The sequence below is a fragment of the Triturus cristatus genome, chromosome 3_1, assembly GCF_964204655.1.
Source record: "Triturus cristatus chromosome 3_1, aTriCri1.1, whole genome shotgun sequence".
Taxonomy (NCBI): domain Eukaryota; kingdom Metazoa; phylum Chordata; class Amphibia; order Caudata; family Salamandridae; genus Triturus; species Triturus cristatus.
In genome coordinates, this window is record NC_140583.1 from 11,830,546 (window position 1) to 11,839,708 (window position 9,163).

General features: G+C 45.4%; 1 protein-coding gene across 4 annotated transcripts in view; it reads left to right on the forward strand.

Moving 5' to 3' along the window:
- The window catches only part of CELF1 (CUGBP Elav-like family member 1), a 548,902-nt gene extending 544,404 nt beyond the window's left edge, over positions 1–4,498 (forward strand). For all 4 annotated transcript variants that reach the window (XM_085646533.1, XM_085646539.1, XM_085646537.1 and 1 more), the window contains exon 15: positions 1,176–4,498. The gene's annotated coding sequence lies outside the window, so the exon portion shown is untranslated. The remainder of the gene's footprint in view (positions 1–1,175) is intronic.
- Positions 4,499–9,163: the final 4,665 nt, after the last annotated feature.

Below are 9,163 nucleotides of genomic sequence, written 5' to 3' on the forward strand. Positions count from 1 at the left end.
TCTAGAGTTTGGTCCTTTTTACAAAAGGACATGGAGTTGTTACTTATGTGAGGCCTTTGGCCTATTACTATATATCTAATGGGACATTACTTTATTTATGTACCGGGGACTCCCATCCAGACGACTGGGAATGATTCAGGCATTTGAATCTATGAAAGATACCAATACTGGATAACTGCAATTACAGGTAAGTAACACATTCCTTCCTAATCACAGGGTGTCATGTCTGCCCTTTACATCAGACTCCCAGGTTCCTAATCACCGGATGTCATGTCTGTCATTCACATCAGACTCCCAGGTTCCCTTTCCCTCTCACATATCCCTTGCTAATCGCAGGGTGTCATGTCTGCCCTTCACATCAGACACCCGGTTTCCTAATCACAGGGTGTCACGTCTGCCCTTCACATCAGAATCCTGGTTTCCTAATCACAGGGTGTCACATCTGCCCTTCACATCAGGCTCCTGGTTTCCTAATCACAGGGTGTCACATCTGCCCTTCACATCAGGCTCCTGGTTTCCTAATCACAGGGTGTCGTGTCTGCCCTTTACATCAGACTCCCAGGTTCCTAATCACAGGGTGTCATATCTACCCTTCACATCAGACTCCCAGGTTCCCATTCCATCTCACATACCTTGCTAATCACAGGTTGTCGTTCCTCTACCCTTCTGTTTCCTGTAATGGTGGCTTGTATCTGTTTCACCCTCGAGTTAAGACCTGCACGCGTTGTTCGCCCAGATTTTGATGAGTTCTACCCGTGCCAGGTCTGATATTTGGTTTTGTCAATTGACACTGCTCTGTACCCTCATCTTCAGCCCCAACTGTGTGTTGACACTCCTCACTTGCTCTGATGTGATGCAATTGCTATTTTTAGCCTTTCTCCAGGTTCACCTTTGTTTCTGCCCCCACACCCCAAAGATGCATTGATTGGTTAGCTATTTCTCCGACACACCCCAGCCCTCAAGCTGCCTCTAGTTAATTGTTTTGGAGATTGCTCTTCCTATGATTTCTACCACCCTACATCACTAGTTTAGGGATTACTTGCATTCAACAGCTGTCTGCACCTCTTCTGGTGCATTGTGTTCTGTTCACCAGCTTGTCCCCTCCCCTCTTGTGATGTGATGTTTTGCTTTGTGTTACTCAGCCATTCTCCTGTTCTCTGGTTTGTTTTTTCCAGATTCCTCCCTGCCGTTTGTTCATCGTTGTGCCTAAAGCATGTCGGTGTGGCGTTCAAGTACATCGTCCAAATCCTTGTCTCTTCAGCTTCTTTGATGCTTGAACTCTCACCTTTGACCCTGTGTTGATCTTTGATACTGATGTGTATTTGTTATTTTATCACGTTAATTTGTTCTTCCTTTGTTTTTTCTTTTCTGTTGTGCTGCTAGCTGATTCCTTCTAGAAACACTGCTGAGAGGGAGGAAACATTTCAACTTTGCATTTGAATATTTAAAAAATCTATTTTTCTAGACGTTGGTAAACTAAGCACTTGCTCTTGTTATAGATTCTTTGTAGCAGTTTCTGGAGCAGCCTTGCTAGCACACTCGGTTTAGTTATTTCTGTCTGAACATACAGATGCAAGGCTGAGTCCAGAAAAGAAAAAACAAAAAAAATACAACTTCAAAGGTGGGAGAGGGGTGGCTTGGGACATGAGCTTGTTCTTGTGGGTGATGCTTGGTGCTCTGGTCTATTCAAGTCCTGCTGAATGGCCCAGTTCTCTGCTGAACAACCACAGAAAAGCTCTTTACAATGAGTAGATCCTTGTTGTGCTTAAGGGAGAGTAGAGTTGAATTGGAGATGTTCCCCAGCAGTAGTGACTGCTCTGCGCAGGGAACTGACATCTAAGCTTCTACAAGTTCTGCCTGGGGAGGGCACTTGGTGGTGGACTAGCTTATGTGATCCAGCTCTGTTCATTCAACATTCTCTGCAGAAACAAGTAATGTCTGTATTTCTTGTTATGCTGGGGTTTAGCTGGGAAGCCAAGTTCCCCAAGTCTGTGTACAGACCCCTGCTGCTTCCAACATGTCCTCTGACTACCCCTTCAGCGCATCTCACCAAGGGTTATCCTTATGCTTTGATACGCCGTACTTGGGGTTGGTGAGTTTCTTCTCATTTTGTAATGAACAAGTTTAATCACCCCCCTCCCCCACACACCCCTCCCCCAAAAATCGGTCTGTGCGTTTACTGTGCTGAGTGAGCCTCTCATTGCAACCAATTCCTGCAACCCAGCTCACTGCTGGACATTTAATGACCCCTCTGTTATGTTTCCAGCATAGTCGAGCCGCTTGTGGAGTGGCAGTAGTGCTGTCATCTCAGCAACTAGGTACATGGTCAGAAGCCCTAAAAACATTCTAACTTTATTGCTGTGTCTTTGGCGGCTTCTTAAAGGGTCGCTTATTTACACAGCACAAGGCTGATTGTCACTGGAGGTGTTTTAGTGCTTTCAAGTGTTCGTATTGTTGCTTGTTAGTAGATCTCAGTGGTGCCGGGAAAGGGGTTGGGGGGTGGGGGGGTTGACGTTTGGCCTCCAGCTAGAGAAGGATGCAGTTGAGCTCAATTGATTGGATGCCTTAAAGAGTTAAGTTCACCAATGCTTAATAGGGTACAGAGCAAACATAGTTTGAAAATGGTTGAAGAGCTCGAATACTGTAGCTATGGGTTTGGAAACTTGCCAATCAGAAGAAGGTATCTGGAATGCAAAACATGATGCATAAGCCTTGAGAGGTCTGGGACTCTGTCTAGCAGGCCAGGCATGAACTTCCACTGGGGTTAGTGTTGGAATGTGCACTACTTAAAGAGAACAAAGGCTTTGGGGTTATTGGGAAGATACGTGGTGATAAGCGAATGTTGGATGAACTGCGCTCAGCGAAAGTTTCTTTTTTGGAACCCAAGTTGGCTAGAAGGTAGTTGGGAGTCAAATGAGACTAACGTTGTGGAAGGCAAACGATGCAAACACTGGTGGTAGACTTAGCACAGCGAAGGTTGATGGCAGGACTGTTTGGTACATAGTTGGATTTGCAGAGGTGGTTCTTGGCATCATTGGTAGTCATCAGTGGATCTTGTTTAGCTGGACATGTGAAGAAGTCAATTGAAATGCAAGGCCATATGGTAAGTGCACTGCAAACCTGAATGGCTCACTCTAAATGCACAGCTCGATTTTTGGCGGGGGGATAGTGGAGCTAGAGAGCAGCAGCATTCCTTCACGCCTCGAATGCAGAAACCTGTGGAATCCTTTTCTCGACACAAAAGAAATGCCAAATTTGAAGGTGACTGAGCACTGCTGCTCAATTCTGGTCCAGTTTTTATTTCTTTCCTCCCTGTATATCTTTTACTTTGCTTGATTTTAATGGATTTGAGATTGTAGAGCACATTAGCCTCTGATTTATGGCTGCTTTTTGTGAATAATTAAAAAACAAAAAAAATCTTTTGGAGACAAACCTGTGGGCTTTTATATTGGTACAAACTGATTGTATTTAACACGAGGGTTTTGTACAGTTTTTTTGCCTTTTCTACTAGAAAACGATATAAAGTGACTATCTCTCAATGTGAAGCTTAAAAGAAAACCGTGCCACTGACCATCCCTGCTGCCCGTTGGCTGGAGAGATTCTGGCTGCACTACCGTCTATACTAGGACTCTCTCTCTCTTTTGGACTGACTGCTCCTAACATGACTCCTTGCAGATCCTTGCCCCTCCCAGATAGGTAATCATCATAGATGCTAACTTCTCCCCTCCTTCCTAGACAGCTTGCTTTGAAGGTGTGACCTCACTTTCAAATACCCATCCTTCCTGTAGCAAAGGACACCTGTCCCCAAGCAGCAGGTGGAGATATCTGCCCCATTACACTTAGTACTCTGCCTCCTGCAGGCAGTGATCTCCCTCCTAATTGCTCTACACTTGGCGGAGACACACTACTGCTGATAATGTTAGAGACACTGGCTATTACCTTCTGTACATTGCTGACTGCCCCATAGATGCGGACCACACAAGCTGCATGGCAGACTTGCTCTCACGCAAAGCGTTCCACCGGCGGGCTGCAGAGAAGGTGACCGGCTGTACTGCCTGCAGAAGCGGAGACCAGAATCCAGGTCTCGTATACACCCGACACGCTTCTTTTCCGTGAGGTTTCCATTTGTTCTTGTTTTGATTTGCAAAGTTAAATGTCTGTATTGTTCTTTTATTTTTTTTTCAGTGTGAAAAAGTGTTGTAATATGTAGAAAATAATGGATTTACTTTAATGGTTTAAAAGAAAAGCAGGAGGCCACTTGTTCATCAATTTACTTAGATGCAAGTTTGTGGACTTGAAGCTTAAAAAGCAATCTGTTCAAGTCTACAGAGCCAGCAAGTCTGTGTTTAAGGATTATTTGTGCTCTTTTTTTTTTCCTTTGTCCCTGTGGGGTACTTATGGATGTTTTAATTGCACACACATTCACCCTGACAAAAATAATTTTGTACAAGTGTGTTACCTCCCTGTGTTTATTTGCTATTAAATTGTTTGAGAAAAACAGTGTCGTCTCTGACTTATCGTTCACCAGTTAAAGTAATGTTTGTGCAGCATCTGCTGTCCCCAAAAATTCAAAAATGAACCAAACCTAGTGCCTATGCTTGCTATCCAAAAAACATGAGCACCAGACTTCTATTCAGGAATAGCTTTGGGTCCTCACTGCTGGTGAGATCTAAACCTTAGGCTCACTGCCTTCAAAATCTTGACAGAGACTCGCTTCCTGGGAAACACCGGTCACTCACAAAATAGTGCACGCTTAATCCTACCCAGCTCAGACTATAAGCTCACTCAGATAGACCAAAACACTTGGTTCGAACTGTGACGGTTTGCTGCACATTCTCTATTTAATTTCCCTGTACATCATGGAGGATCTAAAAGTTACAGCATTACCATTCTCCAGTGCCTAGGCATCGTTATCATGTCTAAGTGATGTGGGACCTCTGTACCAGCTGTGCCTTGGCGAGGCAGCACCAGAAAGGTGAGTGCGATTGGTTGTACCAGAATGCCCTGATAAGCTCAGAATTGTAGTTGAAATGTTTTGTTTATAATTGAATTGCATCAGGGCATCAACCTTTATGGCTTTGTACGTGCCTCATGATAGTCTTTTATTTGGTTTGCTGATCTGTGCCTGGTCCAGCAAAATTGGCCTTCCCTCTATTTGGATTTGCCTGGGTCTTCAATTTACCTCCAATTTTCAGCCTTAACATAGTGAAGAGAGAGGTGAGTGCTATAGTTTGGCTTGGGCCAGCTTCTTTGGAGAAGACAAGATTTGGACTAATTGCAGGCCAAGAAATTAATATGTTCGAATATTTGATAGTCACAAGTGATGAATAATTCTTGCATGTATGCAGGATTTTGGAACACTAATTTCATAAATCTGTAAACATTTAAGTTAGCTGTGCGTAAATAACAATGTATGGCTGAGTAAAACTTGTATTTCAAAATTCTTTTTCGAATTAAAAATGCACACATTAAGCAACTTCTGATTAAGGCTTGTAGCTGCACATTCCTCACCTTTTGAATATTCCCCAGGCATCAGACTGGATCTGGAAACTTTTCAACAGTACCTCTGCACACTGGTAGGTGGGCGCCGTTTGGCTCACCACCGACACTGTTTTGCTCCGGAAAAGACATGCATAATCTATGTATGCCGCAATCCCGTGCACTGGCGTCTGGTCTTTTCTTTTCACACACGCGGATCGGGAGCTCCCTCTTGCCTCTTCGAGCTTCCTTTTACCGCTGAAAAGTTGTAAAACAGTGTACAAGGGAAAAAGTCACTTCCCAAAACGATTGTTCTTAAACCTTATAGGGACTGTCAAAAGCGAATTTTTGTGACGGTCATCACGTTTGCCCGGGGTAGAGCCATGAATTAATTCCAGCGGCAATTGCTCATCGATGAACCTGAAGGCCATCTCAGACCACGAGTTCAAGCTCTACATTGCCAAGCACCATACCACTCTGTGACTGGACCATTCCAGGTCGAAAGTTCATTCCTGGTCCTAATCCAGATCTAGAAGCTCTTAGGAGTCATTCCAGAGTAGGTCTTCATCTCAGTCATCAAGTAAGTTCAGGAAAAAACATAAGAAATCAAAGCGAGAGTCTGTCCTTTTCTGCCACTCTTACTCTCCTGAGGTGACACCATACTTCTTGATCTTGCCATCACAGTTGGTCAACATTAGAGTTTCTCCTGCAACTTGTTTCGACACAACCCAAGTTTCTAGGGCTGTACGCCATGCCATAACACATTAAAGAGTTCTGTGAGGTCATGCTCTGATATCAGATCTTTGACTACTCCATCTGGTGTGCCTTTAGAGTTGAGAAGCCCTCCATCTGGAATACTATTGCCTGTTTTGACCTCAACGCCGGTTGGACCCTCGGAGCTCACCACAGGGCTGCTTCCGGCTCCAGTTCAGATTCCCCCAGCATTAAGTTCCATGCTGGTTCTCGAAACTTCGACGCCAACTCCATCTATGTCAGACAGAAGTTTAGGTACCTATTGTACTTTGACTCAGTCAGCACCACTCCTGGCTTCTACCAAGTCGCAACTTCCTCCACCGGACACTTCCCAATGGAGAACACATGCTTTGCCTTCCCTGTTCGGCATAGATTCTGATAACGATTGCAATGCATTGATGAGATTGGCTAGCCATACCGTGAGAATTTGGTAGGGCGATTTAAGAGGCTTGTGGCCTTGACACATCCCCTGAGTTGTAGCTTCTGTCATACCTTGATGTGGCCACTTTGCTGGACAAGAGGAAGAGTGCTTCCTACCCATGGTCATGCATAGGGCGGGCAAAGTCCTTGGAGGTCAAGTCCAATGTTGTAATTAAGGTCCTTCAGCTGCGGCATATGCCCAATGATCTCCTCTTATCTTTTAACAAGGTCTTTACATGCACTTTATTTGGCACATGGATGAAACCTTGCTCTAGCCTCCCGATCAACTGCCAGATTCTATGATGCCTCCATCCTGCCCTGCACAACCTGCCATTTTTCTCAACACGTCTCCTCGGAAAGCTCAGTGGTGCACCAGTATGTTTGCAGAATTTACCCAAATACATTCCCCAGTACTCACACCCTCCCTTGGTGCTATGATCTGTGAAAGCCAGCTGTCTGCTCTGGTGCTATTCCAACGCTCTTCGGGGAAATGATGGTTCTAGCTCGCCCAGGAGTTCCTGAAGCTCTCGAACTTATCCTCGTCCAGGCAATTAAGTACAATTGTGACACCACCACGTTCACAATTTGGTGTGGCTTGGACACCACTGATTCCATCAGTCAGGCAGTTAACACCATTGTCGCCATTTCCTGCCTCTTTGTTTATGGTCTACTGTTTTTTTTTTTTTTTTTTTTTTGGCTGAAGTCAGTCGTGCCCCCTAGAAATACTGATCAAAAGGGACACACCTACTCGGGGCATCTGTAAGATGCCCTCTGAGTGCATTGTGTAATAAATCCAACACTGGCATCAGTGTGGGTTTATTATGCTGAGAAGTTTGCTACCAAACTTCCCAGAATTCAGTAAAGCCATTATGGTGCTGTGGATTTCGTAAGGACAAACTCACAGATCATATGCTCTTTATGGATTTACTGCACTTACAATGTCTAAGAATGGACTTTGACAATGTAGAGGTACAGTGTTCATCCAACTGTACTCTCACCAGTGGTATAGTGTACCCAGCTAGAGGGGTGTCTTACCTATACCATAGGCAGTAGGCATGGCACACAGGTGTGCCATGTTGACACTTTTTTTTGTTCTGCACCACAACACAGAGCCTGCAAGGGCAGTGGTGCGTGTTAAGGTACAGGGCCTCCTAGTGTGGCACAATATGTGCCACAGCCCTTGGAGGTCTTCCATAGTCACAGTGCCTTTAGTACCCATAGTACCTATTACAAGGGACTTGCATGTGGCATAGCCCACTGGCCCGTCTGCAGTTTCCAGATCTCCTGTGCCATGAGTCGCCCTGTCCTGCATCCAGTGACCTCAAGAACACTTGAGAGGACTGACTGCCTTCAGCAAAGACTGGATCTCCTGTGAACAGCAGCTCTGTTCAAAACAATCACCAAAGAAAGACTGCTGAGGACAAAGAAACCTGATGCCTGGAACCACCACTGCACCAGACACCGACGGCCCAAGTCAGTGGCTCACCGGTTCCAGCGAGGTCTCCCATCGCTCCAGAGTCTGAGTCCACCGCGGGTTGACCCCTCCAGGACTCCCCAACGTCTCCTGCAGCCTCTGCATGAAGAATTCCCCCCCACCCAAAACTGCGAGTTGCCTGGTAAGGGGAAATCTGACCTCAAAGTTCCTCCCGGAAGACATCCTGTACCGAGCCTGCAGCCAAAATCTAGGATTAGTTTTGAAGCTTGAAGAGTTTTCTGGATTCACATGCGACCCACCCACCTCCCATCAGAGGACGAATGCTAACAGGTGGGTCAAAATATCACGGAAACCAAAGAACTGGTAACTAAAGACAACAGGATTTAAGACATACCATAGAGAAAGAGGGTAAAAATAATCCGAAGATGGCTACCACGCACAGGAACTTCCAAGGCGCCAACTGATGTCACACAAGGGATGGACCTAGCATCAAATGGTGGTCGATGTCCCAAATAAGAAAAAAAATACCAGACCATTCCGGACCCAACCACTAGATGGTGGAATACTGCACTGCATGTGAATCAAGAAAACTCTTCAAGCTGCGAAACTACTCCTAATGGTAAGTAACCATTTTGTTGCTTCGGAATGTGCGAGTGAAGTGTGGTATCCGGAACGCCTGGGCATCAGCCTCTGTTCTCAGATCATGCTGCTTCTTTGGGAAGATCTTCTGTTGCAGCAGCAGGGCAGTGTCCTGCATCTGGCCCTGCACATTCTCCACTTCCTTGGCGATGGAGCAGCAGTAGTTACCTGCTTTCAAGTTACTCCGAGTTTGTCATTTATCGGCACAGCCAGATGTCCCGCCACAAAATCAGTATACACCTGCATTTAGGATACATTTGTGACGTGATGCCGCCTGATTAACCCACTTCACACCATTCTGTCTGAAATGTTTGCGTTATCTTTGCCCCAGCCAGGCCTTGTTTTAGGCTCAGTAAAATATACTTGTCCAGCTCTCTCTCAAGCTGCCACACACCATGTTTAACCCAGACAAACTGGTCCTGAGAAAGTGGTAATCGT